Raw genomic sequence first — 25,108 nt, 5'->3', positions numbered from 1 at the left:
GAAATCTTTAATGGCAGAATAAATCGAATTTCTCCTCGCAGTACAGCCTGGTACCCAGAGTGCTCAGTGAGAACACCTGTGACCTGATTAGTAATTAATGCTTAAGTTAATAAAGAACAGATACTGCAGAACTATTTAAACATAAATCTAAAAAAAATATATGTTATAATCTCCTCAACTTTAGACTTTTTTCAGCTGCTTTCATCATTCATGGTCTCTTAGATCACTGTCACTCCAGAGACAATGACTGGGTGGGTGAAGGGGTGGCTATAAGCTTTCCCAGACCCGACCTCAGCAGAGGACTATGTGTTTATGAGGTGCTTTTGAAATGTGATGATGTCACACACCGGCTGTGAAAACATGTTAGGCGGCCGTTCTATTGGCCCTAATGAGAATATTAGCAATGAACACGGAGTAGTGAGAAAATGTGCTGAAGGAGTGGGCGGCATGGATCTGAGTGTGTGGCCTGGTAACACTCCTCCCTCTACAGATGTAGTAGATAGATAGAGAGGAATTCTTTATTCACCCCATTGGGGAAATTCAATAGTATCGGGGATCGGTTTGTACCTGTGATGCCTTATGAGGCATTTCAAGACAGATGAATTACCCATTAGATACTGGACTCACTCTCAAAACTAGATGATGCAAAGATGTACTCAAAGTATCACCTTAAAGAAAATACTGCACTTGCTTACTTGTTATATACAGTGCATTCAGAAAGTGTCCAGGCCCCTTCAATTTTCTCACATTTTGTTATGCTGCAGTCTCATGCTAAAATAAAAACACCCACTTTTTTCCCTACACCCAGTACCCCACAATACAGAGTGAAAACAGAATTTTAGAAATACTGGCAAATTTATTAAAACAGGAAAACTGAAACATCACATTGACGTAAGCATTCAGACCCTTTTGCGACTCTTTGTATTCACTTCGTATTCACTTTGTATTCACAGTTATTATGGTTTGTTTGTTCTTGTTTTTTATTTTAGCATAAGGCTGCAACATAGCAAAATGCAAAAAAACCTGAAGGGGTCTGATTACTTTCTAAATGCACTATGAAGAGTTTACTCAGGGTTCAGCACGACAGAGCAAGAAATATTTTGCCTGATAGCTGCTCATGCGGGGGTTTGACAGTGCCATTTAATGCTGATTTGAAGTTAGGTTTGCAAAGAGATAAGATGAATGTTTCATCATCCCTTTGCAGGAAAACCCACATTATATATTTTTATATTTTTTCATTATTGGCTGATGTTAAAACAGCAGGTGGGGCTGACCCCAGGTCAGCACTGAAAGGTGACTTCAGCATGGAGCATAGAGTATCTTTATATCTTATAAACAGCACAGCATGTTCTATGTTGGACATATATCAGACACACAGTAGGTACATGTATTTATTTAAGGGTCTTGTAAATCAGACAGCCTGAGGAGGATTATGTCAGTGATCAGAGACAGATAGAGTTTACATTTAACAGCAATATTTAGCTTTGCTCTATTTAGAATTCAGTGAGCGAGGCACATTAGCTGTGACAATTGTTTATGTTCATGTGACTGTGGCACATCAATGAGAAGAAATGGTTGCATGTCCACTTTGATCTTGTAAATTCATAGCAGGGAGTCTGAAACCTTGTTCAGATGAGATTATTTTTATCATTTCATCCCATCCAAAGTTTTCGTCACGTTTATGCATAAGGCTTCAGCTCGGACAAATCTAGTCTTTGTTTCCAATATGTATAATATTTAAATGCATGCCACATACACATCTAGGCACAAGTGGCTGCTTTAATATATATTTTACTTCTAATAACATAATAAACGTTGGTCTACTTATAAACTTGCAACCACATCTCAGAGTCTTCTCCAGTGAACAGAAGTGGCTGAGAGGTGTCATGTGATGTCATTGTTTTATGTTTTTAAATGACATGTTTTACAAAACTACTATATGAAACTGGGCAAGTAACCTAATCCTCCCTTTCTTGACATAAGTCACACTCTCGGAGGGAAAGCCTGGCCCACATACGGACTTTGGACAGACCTAATGTTGTGAACACAGGGGCCCCTAAAAACACATCAACTGAAAGCCATTGTTGTCATTGACTGTCCACCAGAACTACTTTCTTACAATGCACTTTGTGTGCTCCTGGAGTGGATTTAATGGTGAAAACGTTTTCAGCTCATTCAAATATTTTCACGAGGACACAGAGCGGCCCTCATCAGTTTCACACCTGGTTTAGAGCTGTTTTCAAAGCAAACACTTCAATGTGTCTCTGCGTGATTGCACAACTACTACAGCTGTTTAGATTAGACAGGGACACTAGCTGCACTACTAGGTAGCTAGAATAGGGGAGCCTGTGCTAGTAGACTAGCTATACTGTAGGCATCAGGTACATAACTTAAAACTGTGAGGCTACATCCCCCTAGATTCTGGACCCCGTTGTTTCTTATATGTTTTCCTGTGGGAATCTGTGAAATGATAAATGCTTTTCCTCTAACTGACATATTTATGATGTACACTTTAAACAGTAGGTCATCGCTGGGCTTTACATGCTCTTCCCACCACAAGTGTGGTGTGAGTTAAAAATGACCACCAGGGGAATAAAGCCTATTCACAACCCCCATCTTGATAGTGTTGGACACAGACTGTAGAGTTCCTGTAGTAAAAGCTTATTTTCACACCTTGTCTGGACAACAGATTGTATAGAAAAAGGTTGAGGGCTGCGACAGGTCCTGTCTCACAGAGCCAGTGAACTGTTAAACTGTCCAAAGGAGGTCAATCCCAAAATGTGTTACAAAAACATGCTTCTTAAGAATTATACATAGGATAATTACCCCATAAGACATATGAAATGTGCACAACATATTGAGATTTATGCAGATGAAGATACATACAAGAGGAGACCGCTGTGCTCTGGTGATCCTGTTAAAAAACTGCTAGGCACGACGCAGGAACCACACGCTTTGTGACCATATGGTCTCATAAGAATTTCCCCCACAACAGACCCCACTATTCTGGGGGATTAGGACCTTTCCTATCACACAAGCCTACTGGAGGGAGACCAAAGAAGGAATAGAGTACCCCGCCAATCTAATCAAAGGGGAAATTAAAGGCTATTCCTGTTTTTATGCTGACTTATTTTAAAGTCAGATAAAGAGGACAAAACAATGGAAGCAAGATGTTGACTTTTCCCACATAACGTTAGAATTTTCACTCCCTCAGTTTCAACTTATATAAGGTAAACACTACGTTTTCTGTGTTTTTCCTCACCAGCACAGCATATATGCTAGCTTCATACACACAATCATCTTATGAAATGCTCTCGCACTCAGAAAAACAGAAATTCACTTGTATGGGCAAGCTGCCCAGGAACCCTGGTCGTTGTACTATGCAGCAGTTCATTTGTCTTTGAGCTGTTGTTCTCCTCTCTAAAGAGAGAGGCCCAGCTATAAGCAGCCTGGGACTGAACACCAGTCCAAAACGAAGACTGTCAAAAGCCCACAAAATAGCCAAAATGAATTCATGAGGGGGATCTAATTCATTCATTACTTTTCCTCTTGCCATTGTCTGAAATGTACTGTGAGAACTTTGCTCCATCCCCTGCAGTAACTTTGATTTTTTTAAAGACTCTTTCAAAAGATTAAATAGTAAAATAAAAGCTCAAATTAAAAAAAAATCCAAAAGCAAAAAACAAGCTGTGAAGACATGTTCAGTGAATTGGAGCATGTGAATTTCTCAGAGCATGTGAAGTTAATGTCTCAGATGCAGTCCAAAGCTCAGAGATTTCCAGATCTTTGTAAGTCATGGAGAAATCTGAAACCATGAACACTTGTGGGGGGAGAAGAATAACAAAAGGCCTTGGTGGAAGAGCACTGAGGAGAAAGAGGCCGTTTTCATGCTTTACCAAATTTCAGATTTAAAAAACATCAAAGAAGAACTTCAATCATACAATACGTATGTATAGGGAAGCCCATTACAAGCCTCAGCCTTAGTGAGTATTGTCTTTAGTATAAATCATCTAATGGTTCAGTTTAAGTCAAGAAGTTTGTTCATTTTTGTCTTTGCCTTTTCTCTTAAAAAGTAAACACTGATTTAAAGATGTGAGAACAGTACAGAGTATTGTAACTGAAAATGAATCAGTTATTTACCACAAACACGGTATATGAACCTTCACACTGTCAGTTCTACCTAAACTTGGATGGAGGGCGTGACAATCCCACAGTAACAATAATAATAATAATAATAATAATATCCACTTTTATATAAAGGACTTCACCAAACATTAGACTATTCAGATTCACAACCACTGCTTGCTCCCAGGCCCGACGACTTGACTGTGCCACTGCTCTGGGATAAGCTTTCCTTTCATATGGTGGTCAGACCGTTTGTTCAGTGCACAAGAGTCAGTCTGTCTTCCACAGGCCGCAGACACAAAGCACACCACTGTGTCTGTTACATCTTCATGGACATGATGAGAGGGTGAGCTATTGGCAATATTTAGCCACTGTCAGTAGGTGTTAGCAGTGATTGAAACACGAGGCTGCAGAAAAAGACTGACAGGTGTGGGCTTTAGTAGTCTGCATGTGCGTGTGTGTGTCTGTGTATTGTTAAAAAGTTATCTCGGTTCACCATTTGAGACACTAGATAACTTCTGTAGATAAGTCTGCTGTATTAGTTTGTTTGACAAGCGATGTGTAAATTTAATAGGATGAATTAATTAGTGTAATGTTGCTTTTGGAAAATAACTTCCTTTGATAAATCATTTCTGCAACGGCTAAAGCTTTCAGGATTTGTAAAACTTTCTTGGTTAACCAATTAAACAAAAACATAGTTTGGTTGTCAAGGGAACGGCTATGCAGTGTTGTTATTTTAAAATCTTAGTTGGCAGTCACAGAATGGTCTGCTTTGACTGATCCTGCTGAGATAATAGGAAGAAGTCTTTGATTTGAGGTAATTCCAGGTAATAGTTTCCAGAGAGAGCCATTCAGCACCGAGGAATGCAAAGTAATCTGGTCACATTGGTTCTGCGGAACCTCTCAGAAGACCCCGCGGGGTCGTCACCCTCATAACACCAGCCCACATTTACATCCCTCTTCAACAGAGAGTTAAAGGAAGAAGATTGAAAGGCGGATGGAAAGAGGGAGGGACTCACACATAATCAAGTGAACCATAGCTACTGTTCACATGTGCAGTGAATGCATTGAACTGTGCCATAATATGCAGGTGTGAGTTGCTGGCTGACTGAATGGAAATGAAGGTTAAATCACTAGACAGCAAGTGAAAAGACTCGCTCCCGCGTGGCTAACTCTAAACTTGCTACTTTTACGAACAAATGCTATTCAAAATTCAACATCCATTTTTTTTTTTTTTGGATGCTACTCAATTGAACTGCGAGTGTTTGAAATTTTGCCACCACAAAATAAAGGAAAGACAACATTTCAGCTGCCAGGGGCCTTCTGTAGTGGTCTAAGCCAACAAATTAAGAACGCCTGGCGTACTTTGTGAAATCCTGTTAAAGATAGTGTTGATGGGCAGGGACTTTGTCACTGTGCAGACAATGGGTTCACTCTCTGCTCCCGGGTCATTTTCATTAATTAAGCAACGTGGCGCTCAAAAGCTAATCCAATCACATAGCAGTCTTTTCTCACGGTTTCAGGCCTGCCTTCTGGATGACTTGGTGGTGGACCTGCTGCTTGACACCACAAGCGGCACAACAATGTACCCTGCCAAACAGAGCCGGGACAGAGGATGGGGATCTGGGGAGAGCGGAGGAGGCAGCGGAAATAACAAACCACCCATACATAAACCAACAAAGCCAAGGCTCAACAGTCGCCTAAATTCACTGCAGTATGTCAGGATTTTATTTAATGCTTCATGCAAACTGACTCTGGACAAAGGATGAAAGAACAAACGCTTCCTTTCATGTATTTCTGTTTTCTCAGAAACAACCACTGTATGTTGACAGCAGGTGTAGTGAGTCACTGCACTGACAGATACTGTGTATGACGCCGAAAAGAGCAGATTTCAAAGGTCAAATCAGTTTTTTAGTAGCATCTTGACCTCTCTCTCCCCCCTCTGTTTCTGGTAGAGTCATTTGGACATCCAGGCATCCCTCTGGGTCTGTCAATTCATTTGCCATCTTCTCTTTCAGTGCAGTGACTTCCTCTACACAGACCAAATACTCTGCTTATGGCCTTGCTTACAGCCACTGGGATCTGTCACAGGGGTACCCAAATGGTCATACAGCTGAAAATATTTTATAACCTATTTTAAAAAGAAGTTCATATAATTTATAACTTGTTTTCTATATTTTGAGCACAGCTATGAAATTCAGGTGCGCCCATGTGTCTTTAGATGTTTAGATCTAAATTCCAATGCTTCAGTATTTCTTCTAAACAGTTAATATAAAAACATTAAATACTGAAATTGCCTGTGGAATTAATCAGCAAATTACAAATTAACACAGTTTCTTGTGTATTTTGAATGTCAAAGCTGGGCCAAATAGTCTCCATGGTTATTGGCTCACGGACTCTATTCACATTGTCAGCCTTTTAGTGTTTTCTTATTTGAAGCCCATGCTTCAATTCTCTGCATGATGTTATGTGCCCATAGACCATCCACTGCAAACAGTTTGACATATCCCTTCAGACAAAGAGCCGCAGGCCTCCTCAGACTAATGGATATAACAGATCACTCCAGACCCAGATGAAAAGAGAAAAGTCAAACTGGAGAGAGCAGCAGAGGTGGAAGACCGGGGGAGAGACCCTCTTAGTCTTTTATTTTTTCTTGTTCCATGTGGAGATTTGATAGATAATCATGGAGCACAGCTTTGAGTGGTGAGTACTTCTTTGATTTACTAGTGTTTCAGGCCCCGCTGAGTTGCTGAGCCTATTCTTGGCCATTCTGTGAACCCTGACCCTTGCCCTTACCCAACCTGATGATCTGTGGCCAGACAAGAACACAATACGTGTATCTGACGTATATCCTTACCACTCAAAAGACTATTTCATGGCTTTCACTGCCAGAAGTTAATACTATCTATTGTACTGTTTCTCATATCCTAGAACTTGTTTTAAAAAATCACTTCACATCATACTACAGTGTTATCTTTTCATAACTAATTATTACTTAGACAAATATTTGATATTTGTTTTTGATCAGGTTATAAGGAATTTGGGTTTTGATGACAGCAGTGATGAAGGATGCATTTGTTTCCAATCAGGGAAACAACTATGGGATTAAGCCAGGAGCTTCTCATAGATCATGTCAGTGAATATGAATCTGCCAGCTAACGGCCCTATTTTTACAACTGTCAGCTTCAGATTAGTGCAGCTGACATACAACATGTGGGTGTTGATGGAATTTGTGCTAAAGCTGGCAATCCGTGTGCTGCTCTTGCCACAGCCTGGTCACGGATACTCCCACCTGGGCATTGAGTAATACTGGGCTGGAACAGCTGCCCGGAGAAACCATCTAGCCAACCCAACTCAGTCAGCCACTGGAGGTGTGCGTGACAACCCACAACACTTTCTCACTTGAAGCTTTAAACTATAATTACCACCTCACGGTTGTACGCCTCCGCCAACCAGTCATGTTACAGTTCATCCATGTCTGTGCAGACTCATGTAATATATATAGTGAAGAGGAATTTAATAAAATGTAGAATTGTAAAATGTAAAATTAAGAGTGTTTTTTTGATTTGTGATAAAGAGCGATATAAAAAAATTGATCTGACTTGACTTGGTTACGCTTTGTTGTTCTTGTTCTGCTTTCTGTCCACTGTGTTATTGTGGAAGTTATTCGAGAGAAACAAAAAACAGAGTCAAATTCCTTGTATGTGTTGACATACTTGGCCAATAAAGCTGATTCTGAAAGAACACAAAGTTGTAGCCATGACAATGGAAATGCTGCAAACATGAACGTTTCTGCAAAGAAGCTACTAATTCTAAATCATGGATGCTTCAAACACATCTTCAGCAGCATAGAGAATCTATACAAAAAACACAATTTCAAAGTGGGCACCCAAGATTGGTGTCATCAGTTCAAATGTGAAATATGGTCACAAACTCCCCTTCTGTTCCTGAGTTGTGGTGTTGAATAGCGGCCAGAAAAGATGGCATGATGAAGGTGACTTTTGACCTTTTGGATATAAAATGTCATCACTTAATCATTTTATCTGACTAGACATTTCTGTCAAATTTTGTCATAGTTAGCAAATTAATTCTTGAGTTATGGCCAAAAACAGTCAGGTCACAGTGACCTTGACCTTTGACTTTTGACCACCAAAATCTAATCAGTTCCTTTTTGAGTCCAAGTGATCGTTTGAAGAGATTCTGTCAAGGCGCTCCTGAGATGTCGCGGTAATGAGAATTGGATGGACAGACAACGTGCGGAAGGGTGGTCAACCCGAAAACAAAACGCCTGCGCCCATGGCTGCCACCAGCATGGAGGCATAAAAACAAAACAGGAGAAAAAGAATCATGGGAACTACTCAATTTCATAGCATGGTGGGACTGAGTGGACCTTCACCCCAGAACCAAACAAGCCCTCATTCATACCAGCTACATTCTTTAGCTTCACATGCTATAGATTCAACGCCTTGGCGAGGAACATGGGACGTCCCTGATCTTTTGTTGAGAGCAAATTAGGCAGGCTAATTTTCCTCTAGTGAAGCATTGCCTCATGTCTCGTCCAAAAAAATGTTTAGTTTATTGTTATAAATGGATTCTTAATTTTTTCCAGAAAAGAAAATCTGCTTCTACATCTGATGTGTTCAAACAAGCCTGAAAGGTAATAGAGCTTCGGGACGGCCAGGGAAACTAGTGGGCTGTAATATGAGAAACTGCACAAAGCACAACTGAAATGAATTACAAATGATACCACAGAAATTATATGGTGGAGATATACTATATCTTACCCACAGTAAATGCACCACCCTTCAGTCAGACTGTATTCTTGCAGTCTGCCTGGTGCATCCTGCAGATAAGGATAACAGACTGCAAACCTCACTGCAGCCCACCGTGTTAAAGGGGTATGGTGAGAATGATAGGTTGGCGCAGAATATGTGTAATTATTGTCAAAAGTATAAAATATGCACCTTGTAACTTGTTGCATGGATATAGTAAAAAGACTGAGCAGGAATGGATCATGCAGAGCAACAACAGGAATGGGCAGAGGTTTAGACGGCGGCATCCCCTCATTTTGGCTACTGGTACTCCAGGGCAATCTTGGAAAAATATTGTTCTCCAGTCTAGCCAGAACTCAGCAGAATGCTGGACTAACTCAATGTGACATCTACATCTAATGCAAAAAAGCAAAAAGGCCCACACAAACGTGAAGACCTCACTCTCAGACAAACACACACACACAAGAAGTCTGCAGACCACGAGACCAAGCCCACTGTTAGCTGAGCCACTGGGGACTCCGCAGGAACACAGAGGTGAGGGGGCTGCAGACCTTCCCTTCTCTGTTTACGTCCCAGAGGAGTCCTGCGCTACTTCCATTTCACAAACAACCGAAGGACCGTCGCGGAGGACGCGGGAAGTGGGGGAGCCACGCAGAGGGCCAGCTTACAAAAACAGAGAAACAGATATAAGTCTGAGCCTGGAATGAGACCGGGTTTATATCTGAGCGAGTGACCCCGCACAAGAGAGGAAGACAGAAAAGCTCTTAGCGAGGTGGGATCGCTGAAAATGGAGATGTCATGTTGAATGGTGGTTGAGCAGTTGTGGTCCAATAGCGGTTGACAAACTTGTGTTAGTAGATCTCTTGAATTAAATTTGAATTTCATGAATAGTGTTTTTGACATGCAAGACTGGAGAAGACACTGCAATATACAACAGTCAAATTCAACATATAGAGTGTTTATGATAACTAGTAGTTGGAAAAACACCATGCATTCCTTCACTTTCTATTGCATTTCTTATCATCTCCTCCCTTTCTTGTCATTTAGTCTGCTTAACAAAACAATAAATGTCAGACAGATGAGCGTTTAAAATCTATTCTGCCATGAGCTATTCTTCAAAGTGCAGACATCTCTGTGGTGCAATAATGAAACAGCCAGTGCCAATAGCTCATTCTCAACAGGCTCATGAGATACAAGGTTATGTGATACCCAATCAGAGCAGAGCCATAACACACATGCTTGTAGAGAAAGATGAGAAGCAGCTGCTCACTGCTGCTACTTGCTGGGCCTCCCTTCACCCTGGTAAAACCACTCACAGCTACGTAAATGAGAAAACAAAGAGGACCACAAAGGTCAACCAGTTTCATCAGCATCAAATGCTGAGCGGTTTTCTGGGTACATCGCTGCTATGTAGCAGTGCAATATCGACTTTTATTTTCATTTATTATCGATTGATATATCTTAACCTTTTAGTCCTTATTCTTTTTAATAGTTGCTGCTAGGAGGAGGATTGCAGCCAAACACAATTTCATTGTGTATTTTCATGCATTGACAATAAAGTATCTATCTATCTATCTGAAGCCATTTCTGGTGAAACTTACGTAAGAGACAAAAACCATCCCCCAAAAAATGATAGTTTGACTGATAGCTTTGGAATTCACCTTTGCCCAAATGGTGAAAGGTTGAGATATGGTTGTCGCCCTTCACAGACATGGTCGTGAAGGAACCTAAAGAACCTCCAGTTCTCTCTGTGAATCATTCTGCATGACAGCACAGCAGATCATGTAGCACAGTTGTTGTCTCTGACACATCTTCATGATTTTACTGTGACATGACGTTGAAAACATAAATTAGATTTGATGCTGCACCTCAATGCAGCCTCCCAGGAAACACTGTTAGCCTTGTTAAAATGAAGAACAGATTTAGCTGTTTTTATCCTGTGTTGTGTGTGTTTTTTTCCCGCTGTGATTAGGATGAACCTGTGACATTTGCAGATTTGTCTGCATTAGTGCAAAGCAACAGCATTGGCTGTATTCAAGATAATCCGTAGTCCTCCCTGACAATGTAATTCCAGTAAACTAGAGGTTTCATTCTCTGGGACATCTTGATGGGAAAGATCCAGCCCAACCATCCATCCATTTTCTAAACTTGATTATTCCGGATCTGCCTGCAGCTGGAGGTCAATATCCAGGCTAAGTCTGACCATATAGCAAACTCTACAATAGGTCTTTTGTGTTTTCTGCATCAGTGTTGTCTCCCATTGTGTCTGTCTTGTCTCCGTCAGAGGGTCACTTTAACCCAGCAGGCCTCATTCCTCCACAGGAGACATCCAATAATGTTGAAAAAACTGTGTCAGCTTGTGTTTCCAACAGCTGTGATTTGCAAGATTGTCACACTCTCTCTCCATTACTTACTCTTCTTTCCCTCTTGATGCCTCTCCCTCCCTCCCTCTCTGTATCCCTACATTATCCCATTCTGCGTGTAACTTATCTATTTTATCTCAAGCCACAAGTGAGTGGAGAGACAGGCTTGCTCACTTTTTGTCTGACTCATTTTAACTGGCTTTATTTAGACACCTCTCATTTCCTTCTCTCAGCCTAGTAAGGGCAGACATCCCATAATCCCATGACACAGCCCTCCATTGACCTTCAGGAGGGGACGCACTGCAACACTGACCGTGTGCCCGATGCTTGGGGCAGGAGTGAGGACGCTGCATGCTCTCGGACAGCTTTTCATCTGTTTAGACAGACAGTTAATATTGCCTTTTATCCCAGGTCTTACCCCTTAAGGTTGAGCGGATATGATTTGTTTTATGTGTGGGAGATAGCTGAGGGCAGTCCTGTCCTTCTGTGACCTGCTGCGCTGCGATCATCTTCCACGGGCTCAAGACAATTTGAACAAAAAGCATGGAACCAGTTAGCCGGCGTAGGTAAATATGGCTCCACTATGTGATGAAAGGAAATACGCTCTACCCTCTTGAAGGAATACATATGGTGCATATAATCTGGCAACAATCACTTACATTGCATGCACACAGCACCTCTTCTCCCTGTTTGCATTGGAGTTTATGCAATCTGCTGCTCATTTTCCACATCAAGCCCAGACACACTGTGGTGACAGTCTCATGAAACATGAAAGAGCAACCAATTAAAACCATTCTGTTGTGTATGAATGAAATCAGCACATGTAACTGTTATCCCACTGTTATCTTAAGAGTAATGAGCAGGCAGCACGTTTAAAAAGGGAGAACGTGTTTCATTTAATGCTCAGGGTTCATCTTAAAATAAATACAGGGGGATTTTGAATTGATTTCCTTATTTTCCTGCTCGTCTAAAAAGCAGTTATGCACAAATGAAGTTTAAACTGGTATTTTCCATTTTAAAAGACCATTACACGTCTGCGTTTACACTCCCTTTCACATTTCATTGCGGCACATGACAGTGGCTGATGGATTGGGCTTTTGGTGGCTGAAACTGCTCACGGGGAGATTGCTACCAGATGAAAAGGTCTTAGAGTGCAAACTGGGCGGTTTTGAATAAAGCTATAACTCTACACTCTCCCAGGAGTGTTATCAAGGACCACGCTAAATAAAGAACCGATGTCACATGAGCAGAAATGAAACATAATTTGCTCCAAATGGTCCAATAATGAGGATTTTTAATTTAAAAACACTGACTATTGAATCTATTTGCCTGAGGCAAAATATTTTGTGGTATTAAAGGTATTTTGAGGTTGACTATTGTCAAAGACAATTGAAAAATTAACTTTAAGCTTTGCAAAAATGGTTTCCAGTGTCGTGGCTTCAGTTTTGTCTTGGTTGTGGGGCTGATTAAGTCTGACAAGAAATGGAAAATATACAAGTTTGTAGCTGGATGAAAATACATTCTACTGAAATTCACTTGTGGACTTTGGCTCCCAGTAAGACTACCTGTGGTAGAAACTTATTCTTGAGAGGTATCCTGGACAAAAAAACATTTACCAATATGCAAATATCTTTCTGACTTGGTAAGTTTGAACATTCATTCTGATGTGGGTTATTTGGTGGGGGAGGAATCCTTTTTACCATCTTTATGAGGTGACTTGAACACCTCTTTTTTTTCACAAACAAAACTAGTTGATGTTGTTTTATATTGCATTATACATACTATACTTGCTACAACTACTATTTTCATGGTTTCCATCATGTTCAAAATGGTCTCATCTGTATTTGAACCATGTCCCTTGTGCAGACATCTGAGAAAAAAATTGACCCACACACTTTCACAAAATTTCATTGTAAGCAAGAACTTTAAAAAAAAAACACTTGGAAAGAAGAACTTTCCCCTATAAACCTGTCTCTTCAAAGACCAAATCTAACAGAATAACAGATATTTTACTTCAGTGCTTCAACGCTTCTGCCTCTTTGTTCTGTGGAGAAAGGAAGCGAGCTGGAGAGTCATTCGCAGTGAAATCATTCTGTAATCTTGCAGGTCTCTGGTAACAAAAGGAAGACTCAACTTACAAATTCTTGATATAGAATAACTAAGCAATGTAACCAGTCAGCAAATTTTAAACCTCTGTGGCTGTGGAAAAATATAGGTTTCAATTCTCGGCCGGTTAATTACAGCATACTGTATGTACTTGTCTGACGAGGGGAAGATGCAAAGAGGAAAAAAACAACAATAAAATACCCCATCGTTTTGTTCGCGTTTTATGTGGAATACTTCGTCTGGCTGTAAAGTGACAAAATCGAAAGAAGCACAATTCTCTTCGTAAGACACAACTAATGCAATCCAGATGTTCTTTTTTCAATTGAGGGAGAAATGTGTGTGTACAGTCCCCGTAATCCGCTTAATATGTAAAATTTCAAACAGTAATGAAAATATTTTTCCTCTGAATATCCTCCAGATGAGCGCGCATGTTGAGCTGTCTAGTTCTCTTCCCTTCTTTGTCTGTCAATATTTCCCAGATGACAGTGTAGACTTCCTGAGAGATCGGACTCAGTTGTTTTCATACGCAGCATAAAGTCTGTTTTACTTTCAGCAACTCTCCAAAGCAGAAGCCTGCTCTGAAATCAGGCGATCCCTCGCCACCTCAGACATCTGATAACCTGGCTGAAGTCTATCACTAAGTAGATAGATTTTGGATTCTGGATTTCAATTTGATTGTCCGAACTGAAAATATAAAATGCTTCAAAATCATCAAAATCATCTCTTGTTTTTAGCAGCCCTCCCAGCCATGGAAAGCACGGGAGGACAGGAAGTGCACAGGAAGTGGCAAACCTGTGGAATTTTACTCCCAGGTCAGTTACCTCCTGCCAGGTTCATGTCTGCTCCGACAGCCCCCAACTTACTGTGATTGATGTGACCTACACTGCAGCATGCAGTCATATTGCCTGGGCTGTTCACATGTCAGGCTTCTGACTCAGTAGCAGCCAGCTCCTACACAGAGTCAGTAACTCTGCTAAACCAACAGAACCATCCCAGCAGTCACGCAGGGAGAAAAAAAAAACATGCAGGTCTGAAGTGACACCTTGCTGGGCGCTCATCCCTGCTCCTGCTCAGAGGCATGAGAGCTTGTCGTGTCATCTAGCCTTTCAAAGAATTAGCCTGGCCCCCCCACGACCAGACAGAAAGAGAGAGAGAGTCGGCCTGGCGCTGGAGCCCTGGCAGTCAGAAAGATCTGTGGCGTGGCCCCTCCTTTTTTCGCTGGGCTGGGATAAGCCAGGGAGTGTGGCGCCTCTGAGGTTAGTGGGCTGCCTCATCGAGACACCAGCTCCATCATGAGCCTATTTTTATTCCATTTTCTCGCTTTCTCTTTTTTTTCTTCTCCCCTACTCAGTTCTCCTTTGCTTTTTTTTTTTTTTTTAACTCTCCACTTTTGCCTCCTCTGTCTGTCTATCTCTTTAGCGCTGTCTTCTCCCTCCGTGGTGTTGAGATGTGTTTCAGCCTGTATGCATGACAGAGGAAAACGAAAAAACCTACACGACTTGGTTTCTGGTTTGGATCCCAATATTCACTTGCTTTTTTCCCCCCTTTCTTTCTTGCTGTATTTATTTTACGCAGACACTTGCCAAGATGGCTGGAGCTCCCTGTCACTGGTTTGGCAGTATCCAAGCGGTGTATATATTCACAGTGCTTTAACCTTTATGCACAAAAGCTATTTATCTGTATCCACAACAGAACTGTAAACCAAAAAGAAAAACTGTCCAGTTTCTCATGTTTGCCTTGATCAAACTTTGATTTCATCTTAACATGTAACCTCTTACGTAGAGTTTGCACTGGGAAACATAATTAACATGCAGGTTGCCACCCTCCTCACACTGGGCCAAGCATAAACAAGAAAAGCAAGCCCTGAGAAAGATTGAACAGTCTTTGTTGGTGTTCTAATGCCCTAAATGTCAGGATTGTACTCTTGAGGGAAACGATCACTGTATTTAACCAGCTAATCCAACATGTTGAGTCAATTCACGTACAATGTGGTTATGCTGGCAAGTTAGCAGGGGGTCCTCAGCTCTCAGGAAGGGAGTTTACCATCATAAAGCAGCTGTCCCACATCAACAGACAGAGACAGTGCCGTGTTTGTGCCATAAGCCATTCTATGCAAGCACATTGTGGCAACTCCTCCGGCATTTTCTAACAGCCTGGCAACAGCAAGCTCACAGAGTGAAAAGGGTCTAGACTGGTCTTCTAAAGAGACCCTCGCTTCACATTAGCTCCCCGGGTTAAAAGAAACATTGCAACAAGGATACTGGTGTACTTGTAAATAAAACCTTAATTAGGACTGGTTACCCCAAGTCTAGATTGGAACAAACAGGAACTACAGTAAGTTTTGAAAGCAGTTTGAGAGTGAAAAATGGGGGCACGACCACAATTATCCCAAACACTACTAAAGTCTGGAGCGATTAATATTTCTCCCGCACTTGAGGCAAAGCTTTTTTAATAAAAGGCGAAAGCAGAGTCAGAAGGTCCTTGGCACAAGATAAAGGAATTATTTGATTTATTTCGAACCGATCTGCTTTTCTCTCAGTATCACCCATCACTCTGCTAACAGCCATGGCTAAATGAGCTCTGTATCTCAAAAAAGGAGTTTCACACAAAGTATTCTGTGAGCTGTCCTGGCTAAGTTGAATTCATTTGAATAATTTGCTTTGCAGAATAGCATGAATATGGGGAAATGGTTGATCCATCAATCTAGTCTGACACTGAGCTTTAGAAAAACACCGTTTCCCCTCTGTTCTTTGTTTTTGTATATCCAATGAGCTAAGAAATAGAAAACAAAAGGTAGAGAGTTATATAATAAAGTCTTCTTTGGCGAGCCTGGAAAAGATTGGAAAACCCTGAATTAGTTTGGTGCTTTATGAGCACGCAATTTCCCCTCTGTCATCCACAGAGCACACCACTGCCACGGTGTTCATTTCCACTGGCTTCCTCCAGTGCCCACATCTGACGGCTCCCAGGATTAAGCAGGGATTGGAAATGAACCTACTGTCCAGTGTGAACACAGTTGTGTGAGCATATCATGCCCCTCTTTCCAGTCAGAGCTCTCTGACGTCACACCGTTAATCGCTTTCACCATACCACCCAAGCCTCAGGGAGACCACACCAAATCCTGCACTCGCCCCTCTGAGCAGTGGAGTGAGTACCACTGGGATCGCTCTAATGAGGCTTATTACACACAGTAAACCAGTAATGAACTTCACAGAAGGCAAAGCACTAAGAGCTGCACCAGTAAAGGAGAGGTCGTACCAAAACTACCACAGTCGTTTGCCAGTAAGGAGAGCTCATGAAAGAAAAACTATCCCCTCACAAAATCACAAAAACTTATGACTCATAAGGAACAAATCTCCAGGAGAGAAGGAAGGCTACGTGGACTTCTTTACAAAAACGAAGCCTCAATTCAGAGCACCCTTTCAAAGTATGATCTGATTGTAAAGGATCAATGTTAACTACAAGTCAGTCACTACAGTTTTGCAAACAATGCTGCTGTCACAGCAGTTTTCATGTGTTTTTTCTCTTGTTCCTGGCCTCCATTGTTTTCCATTATTACATTCCAGGCCTGAATGTTGTAATCCATCAAGTCTGCATGAATTTTTGTCATTCTGCAGAAACGATCTGCACTCATAGCAGTGTGACTTCGTCAAAATGAATTCAGACTTGATGTTTGCTCGGGTGGATTACCCAACTCAAACAAGTTTCAAAATCATCTGCTTGATTGATTTTCATGCCATACGTAAATGGAAGGGAAACAAGGGCTGCTTGGAACGAAGGAAAAAATGCATCCAAGTTCTGTAAAGCATACGTTTGAAGACTGTTAGCACAAATTTAAACTATACATGATTTGTTGTCAAAGAACTAGAAGTTAAATCAGTATTCAGCAAAACGCATAGAACCGGTTCTGAAATATTAACTCACTTTAAGCAGAAAACTGAACCACTTCAACATTGTTTGTAATAAATCATCTGAGTTTTTTCAAAAAGCGCTGATTTCAACAAAGCACTAGTGCTAGGAATGGTAGAGCTGCTCCTACTACTCTCTAGAAAATAACAAATGACCTAAGTGGTTAAAATGGTCTACAAAGGCCGGGAAGCTGCAAACCCAACTCTATAGCAGTGGCCACAGCTACACATCCACCGGGAAAGGTTTTGTAAGTATTTCTTCCCTCATATACTTATTCCCATAATCATGGCCTGTGACCTAAAGGAGATCATTCCTCATTTCCCTCCGGGCAGAGCCCAAGCCAAACCAGGATGCGGACAGTGCTGCAGGAGTCCCCCCATCAGCCCAAGGCTCCCAGAACTTAAGAAACAGACACTAGCACTGAGTGTTGTTGTTTTTTTAGCTATGAGACATTATTGAATGGCAAGTCATTATTTTTGGATCCAGAAAGTAGTGTCACTTATGGTAACGCATTCATTCACATGAGCTCAATTTCATCCCTACATACTCGCTCCCATCCGCTCTGCTTGTATTCGTGCATTTGTATGGAGGGTTCAACCCTGCAAGGGCCGTACCAAACCAATTAGTGTGGCTTGCAATTGTCAATAAAACCCTATGCCCAGGAGCAGACTCACTCCACCTGGCCCCTGACTGTTACTGCTAGATAGTGGAGCAAAGACATAAATGTAGGTTCCATCTTTGCAAATAAAACTTTTGTGATTTTCACGGCAGGTTTAAAATCATGGGATGTGCAGCAAAGATAAAATAGGAGGAACCATTTGTCCCTGCTTATTTCTCATCTTACAGTATACCTGTATGTGAGCCCACATCACTTAAAGAAGAGAGTACCATCTACTGCTGCATTATGCATTTACAGAGCAACAACAAATAACATAACTCAGCAGCAGAATAACACCAATGTCTATCAGTTGCCATGGTTACACATGTTTACCAGTTACTTTATTCCTCTCTTTCTAATGTGAAGTGCCTTCCACAGCTTTCTTCATACAAAGTGATGTGAAGGGAAGGAGCCATTCACTCATTCATTCACTTACTCACTCATGCTCAGTAAGCTGCTCTGTCCCTACTGGACACTGGGAGACATGACAACGTCTACGGCCGTCACAATGAATTAAGACTGTTTAGTTGTCGTTTCTCTGCAACACTGCTGAAGTGTGTTGGATGCCTTGTGTCAACATAACCTAGTTTGCTTCAGAAAGCTCCCATCTTCAAGCACTTGTCCAGTCATATAATATCAACAGCAGGTCAATTTTATGAATGCAACTCAATCACAAGTACACACACGAACGCATGCACGCACAAACACACACACACACACACACACAGAGAGAGAGAGAGAGAGAAGAATTAGGTCAATTAAGTCATGGATAGCTCTCAGTTCCCACTGGTCTATGGGTATGGATCTGCCGTGATCGTAGCATTGTCTCTTGAATGTGCAAGCCAAAAAATCTTTTCAGCTTGTGTGCTTTGGCCACATCTTGATGCGCTCAAACACTGGCCAAATCCTGCAGCTTTGTCCCACCTTCCCAGACTGGGAAAAGAACACACTGGCACGCAAACTGCTACATAGTTTATCTCTCTCATCCCCTTACAAAACAGTTTTTCTTATATTTTTAAGAGCATGATACATATTGTTTTTTTCAGTCACATGATTGTCTGAAGAAGGATAAAGATAGTTTACTATCATTTTTAAAAACATCTTACAGATATTAAAAGAGGGGGAAAAACCTTACACCTGCCAAGAAACTTTGCACATTCCCTCACTAAATATCCAAAAAATATAAATTATCATTTTTATGATATCCTGTCTGTAAGCAGACCCAACTCCATAATTCAGTTTTGACAAATAGGGTGAAACCAGTGTCTCCTCCGGTCAGACAGGCACACATCTCTCTGTGAGACTAACAATAGAAGAGTATTATAACTTTGTGTATTTCACCAAAATTTAGATTTCAGATAAACACATCCTCTTTTCCTCAGACAGGCTCCCATCAGTCCAACGGAAGCCCTCCCTGAGTGTTTAGATTGTTGTCCACAGCGCCCACAAAGACTTTGTCTGGTCTGAGATAACAGATTTGTGTTTGCTTCTTCACATGGCTAAACTGTGGGAGATAAAGGCTGAATGTGAGCAAGAGTCTGGCTGCTCCAGGCAGCAGGGGGATGTAGGTGTGGGATAAGTCTGTTTCTAGAGGGAAGTGTTTTTTAGACTGATAGCTCCTCTCTCCCAAGTTGAAAAAGAAGGGCAAATTGAATCTAATCATGCTGGCACTTCATTAGGATGCCCCTGATCTGTTATCGGAGCCCAGGAGAACTGGGGGGCGACTGGGTGAATGGAAGTCCAGGCAGCGAGACAAAAAGCAGGGACAAAGATGTCTTGGCAGAGCTGGAGTTTGGGAGAGGAGGCCTTGTGAACTCTCCCCCATGTCTGTCGTTCGTGACAGATGCAGAGGCCCCAGCCACTGACAACATGCAAGGGTGGGTGGGTTTGGTAGGGGACTGTGTGTGTGTGTGTGTGTGGGGGGGGGTCGGGCAACATGTTGAATAAACATAGTCGGTCCTCTGCTACCCCCGATTCCTCCCTCCAAATGAAAACCTCAGATGATATACAGTATAGATTCATCTGATAGCTCAGTTTATACTCTGTGTTTATACACCAGGATAAATGTACCTTCTCTAGCCAAGAGATCATGATGTTTCTATCTCCAAACAAACATCCTTAGACCCTGCTACATGTTCCCCGGACCTCTAGGATGTGTTGATAATGCCGTGTGATAGCTGAGACTGTGAGGCAGTCCAAAAAGAAACAGTGATGAACTCTGGGAACAGAGGACAGCTAACTCTTAGCAATCCCATACGTTGAAAAAACAAAAACCGTGCTAATGCGAGCTTTCGAAGTTGCACAAGTTCGCCTCTCCTCGATTCATTTAAGGACTGTCGTAGCGCGTAAATACCCACACCACAGTTAAAACGGAAAAACAGGCACTTTGGGATGATGATTTGCCCGTGAAATACATGGGGTTTGTTGTTTACGCTACTCTCCTCCCTCCTTCGTTTCCCCAATATCGCCATGGTAACAAACCACCACTTGAGCTTCATCTACACGCCACTTTTGCACGCACACTGCATGAGGTAAATCGCCTCTTTTCCCCTCTCAGCATCTGCTTTCTTTCTCACTCTTCCTCCTCCCGCCTTCCCCATTTGTTTCAATCATTTTCCACTTTTTTCAGCTCCTCTCTTCAGAAAAGTGCAAGTCATTCCTCTTACCATCCTTTCTTTCATTCAGCATCATCACGTTTCGTTTTCACTTTAGTCTTTTGCCCAATTTTAGAATTTAGAAAACTCCGTGTGTAATGAATAGCTGCAGGACAGGCTAAGAAGTGTCTCTGTCTATTTTTCTTTGGTGCAGAAACTTTCTGCAGAGCGTGTCTTGCAGTCCCACAACAGCAACGGTGCCCCTCCCCCAGCTCTTTAGCAAAAACATTCACCATACTTCTATGTGTATGCGAGTTAGTGTGATGAATAAAGAGCGGAAGCAACAGGGCATAGGGTGACTTCACACTTAAACAGCCTGTTTACAAGTCATTTACAGAACTGCAGGAGGGAGAGAGGCTCCGAGCAGTCTCCCAAAGAAAGCCCTTCTTTCAGAAATATGCAAGCAGAATCAATTGAGGCTGCAGAAACCTTCAATTGACGTAGTATATGCAATGTTGTTTCTTAAAGGACAAAACTTTGCCCTTGTTAAGGAAAGGTTTCATGAGCAGAAGACTCCCGTGCAGTTCATTTCATGAAGATTACTTCATGGCGACAAGAGAGTAAAAACTGCATAGATATCACTACGCCTATAAGATTGTAGAATTAGTATGCTTGAGGTTAGAAAAAATAAAAAAAACATGCAAAGGGAGACTCATGAATAAAAAATGGCGCAGTGGAAGCGATGACAGGAATGGTGACAGGGGAAGAGCATTGACTGAAACTGGCTGAGATTTAAAGCCAGAAAAAAAGGCTGATTATTTTCTCATCTTTCCCTGCACAGTCATAATATACTCAGTACATAACTGTTCCATAAAAAGGTGACTGTCAAAGCATTGTGACAGTGCATTAAACTTCCACAACTGAAGCTTAAATGCTTTTTGCTTCCATATGGCTGAGTTAGAATGTTTTAAGTCCTACTGTAATTTCTTTCGGACACGCTGATGAGGGACATTTCCAATGCAGCAGTGAGGATGCTCAAAGCACTGAAGATTACATTTTAGGGATGCACAGGAATCATAATGCACAATTTTACGTCAAACCATGACCATGAAATAAGCATCTCTACCTGAGGGTATTATCTATCCTGAAGCACAACAAGTAAAAGACTCTACATCTAAATGGTCTTATCAATCATTCTGTTTGCTTGGAAGACCACGACTTTACTGGGTATAGCCCAGGAGACTTCTTCTCAGATGTTGTAAAAATCAACTTTAAAATCACCCAATGGCTTCCCCTGGGTTCAAAACAGCATTTATTTTTCATCAAAGCTTTTGTTTTACTAGTGATGATGATGAAACTGCTTGCGTCCCGTATTCAAAACGCTGACTGACTCATTGCGTCTATGATCGTCAAGACATTAGATTAGCAGGCTTGTGATTGAAAGTGACAGTTCGTGTTCCTGATGGAGTGGGGAAATGTGACTGAAAAATTCACTCCCCCCTTCCTCAATAACTAAGTGCCCTTGAGCAAAACCTGCTCTGTGACCAGCAGTGGAAGACCGTGGCTGTACAGGAAAACTGTGAATGGGACATAAGACGAAAACAAAAGAATCAAGCAGCTTTTGTTTTTTTTTTTAACTTCCCCTGAATCACTAAAGAGTTAAAAACTAAAAACTATCCAAACCAAGGCAGACCTTTAAATGGGCTATTGTTATTCTAGCATGCCGTGACTTCACATACAAAAGGTAAATTGCTACATTAATCACCATATCCGCTGTCGGGGCTAATCAGGGCCTGTAAGCAATAAGTTGTTGATAGTGAAAATTGGCAGCAGGTGACTCTTTAGTTCTCTCCAGGCACCAAACCAAAGATCTGCACAGGTCTGCAAACCAAGATCATTCACATCTGCACACCCCCAAAGTCCTGCTCCGTGAGATCAACCACCCACCACTTGACGGTAAGGTTGCACTCAAGCCACTCCACAGCTATGACGCAAAAAGTAAACCTCTGAAAGTGCTCTGTTACCAGAGCGGCACTGAGAACAGGTGATTCTAAAGGTCACTTGGTTGTAAAGAAGGGCAGATGGATCTAGAGCAACGGATGTTCAAAGAGGAGATGATACAGTACTCTGTTGCACATGGCAGAAATGCAACTGGGATTTGAGGCTTTTGTAGTTCAGGGATCTGATGAAATATATTATGCATCATTTCCAGGGATCCTCTATAAAGACACAGCCAGGTTTGACTCAAACCATCTGAAACCAGATGTCTGGATGCTTACAGCCCTGGCAGTGATGCATTGGCTTGTTGAAAGCATCAACAACTTGTTTCTCCATTATGCCGGCTACTGCACTGACCGGCTCCTTGTCTGCATCGATTTGAGTGGTGAGATGACTCTGCTGAGGCCACTGCAAACAATACGCACTTTTTCTGGGCATTTGACCACAAAGTATTTTTTCATACACCCTCTGAGTGTGATCGGCTTCCCCTGACAGCCTGAAAGAGGGCCTCTGTACAGTTCGTACAGGCCACTCAAAGTAAAAACACAGAAATGTAAGGTCAGTATTTTTCTGCTCTTTTTTTTCAGTTCACATTCCAAGGTGCTGCAACTCAATATGGTTCTGCCCCAATTGGATCAGGCTGGCCATGTGTCAAGGCTTAAACCTACGCTCTAATGGGAAGGTGGTGCAGAGCACTGATGTGCATCATTTTAGTTTGTTCATGGGCCGCCAAAATAATATCTGCCCCATAAATTTCCCTGCTCCCGAGAATCCTGTGTTGATACTTTGGATCCCACAAGATGCATTTGTTAGGCAATCAGGGAGGAACCCAGGGCACTGATTAGAGAATTTCTTCCACCCTAAAACCCCGTCTACACCAAGACACGCACACCCCAGCCCCTGGCTTTTTGTTCGCCTGCTCTGATACCACATCACACATCTCGAGTCCTGCACTCCTGCATACCAGTGCTGCCTAATTACAGCAGAGAGTCCCTCTGCTTCCCATGCTGCCTCCCGGCTCCTCACAGCACCGTGCTATACACAACAATCTAAACAAAGATTGGCCCTTTCAACACGCTGGTTAAAAGAAGCAGCACACCACTCTCAACATAAACTCTGCAGCACCGGACCAAATTAACCTTATTGATGAGGTACATAGCCCTGCGGTAATTAGTTCTCCCGCTAAATCTTTAAGTCACCTCCTAGCACTCAGAGGACGTCCGTGTTAAGCTAAGCCGGCATCTCCTTATTACAGCTGATCTGCAGCGTGGATGCATTACCTTAGAATAGATAAGCCATAACAGATGTCCTCCTTTATAACACAAGGGGCGTTTCTCGCAGATGTGGCGAAGGCTTCAAGATATTCAACCAACAGTGTGAGGGTGGACCACCGTGGAGCATCAGTACACACAGACTGGGAGTCTGGTTGGAGCAGGCCTGGGTGCCTCTCTGTCTGAAGCCAAGACAGACAATGTTGGCTAACCGCGATGTAAAAGTGGAGCGTCTCTCTCCCCACAAACCTCCCCCTCCATATGGTTTGTTGCTCTCTCCCTCTTGCCATCGTTTTCTGCGCCGTACAAGGCTTGAAAAAACTACTTACTCACTGGAACTGAACTAGGCATGAGCACCAGAAAATGTTTGGCATTTTTGCTTGATAAATGACCACCATTAATCTATTATTAAAATTGCTGTTGAGAAATTTTCTGTTGATCAGTTAATTCATTAATCACCCACATAATCTAACTTATTCATTATTCCAGTGCAATTAGGGCTGGGTATGATATCTAAATATCAGTACCAATAACAAAATAATACATTTTGCGCACTCTTCAAGGAATGCAACTGTTTTGTCAAGAAAATCCTTTTTTTCTTGTAAGAAAATAACTTCTTACATGAATAAAATAATATTGTCTTAAAACAAGCAGGCGTACAAGAGGTTTGGCTGAATAAAACACATGCTGAAATTGCCAAAATAACTATTTAAATCTAAAAACTGTCTCACCAAAGACCAGCTATAAGAGGGAATAAAAATCTTAGCAAGCATTTTTCATACAAGGTGCCCGCTCACATTTTAGTCAGAACTAAAAATGTACTGAGGTTCAATACCCAGCACTAAGTACAGGAGCTGGGAGTTTTCAAAGCATCATTACTGTTAACAAGCATCTGCAAAACATCCTGCTCTCACAGCCACAGCGTAGGTCCCACATCTTCCTGACCACACAGAGCGATAGCCTTGGCTTCAGAATCTTTACCTCTGACCTTGTTTGTATTCTGCAAGTTCTGTTACCACATCTCCCCTCAAAAATACTACCTCCCATCACCTATGTCTCACATGAGGACATGAGGTGCTGACTAATCGCTGCTCTCAGCTAGCCTCACGGCCCTCATCAGACCCGGTAGTAAACCAACACTGAGTGCGTCGCGAGCAGAAAACAGGCTGATCCGACCACACGCCCGGTAACTGAATGCACCACTGTTTCCATGCGCTTGTTGGGTTCAGTAACATTCTTCTCAGTCGTTATTTCAACTGGCAGTCAGTGCAGCAGCAAGGCTGGAGCAAAAAGGGGGGCTGAGGTTCCTGGC

At 42.0% G+C, this 25,108-nt stretch overlaps 1 protein-coding gene and 1 long non-coding RNA gene across 2 annotated transcripts in view; one reads left to right on the top strand and one right to left on the bottom strand.

Annotated features, from left to right (window-relative positions):
• Positions 1-25,108, bottom strand: part of LOC139632101 (protocadherin-16-like) — an 81,013-nt gene that overhangs the window by 41,767 nt on the left and 14,138 nt on the right. The gene's annotated exons all lie outside the window — the stretch shown is intronic.
• Positions 3,711-8,660, top strand: LOC139632050 (uncharacterized). Its single transcript, XR_011693486.1, has 4 exons — positions 3,711-4,471; positions 5,649-5,839; positions 6,605-6,828; positions 7,397-8,660. It is a non-coding gene; the product is annotated as an uncharacterized lncRNA (long non-coding RNA).

Source organism: Trachinotus anak, unplaced genomic scaffold (assembly GCF_046630095.1).
Source record: "Trachinotus anak isolate AG129_WGS33_773 ecotype Australia unplaced genomic scaffold, CSIRO_AGI_Tana_v1 ptg000014l, whole genome shotgun sequence".
Taxonomy (NCBI): domain Eukaryota; kingdom Metazoa; phylum Chordata; class Actinopteri; order Carangiformes; family Carangidae; genus Trachinotus; species Trachinotus anak.
This window is presented reverse-complemented; position numbering and strand designations above follow the sequence as displayed.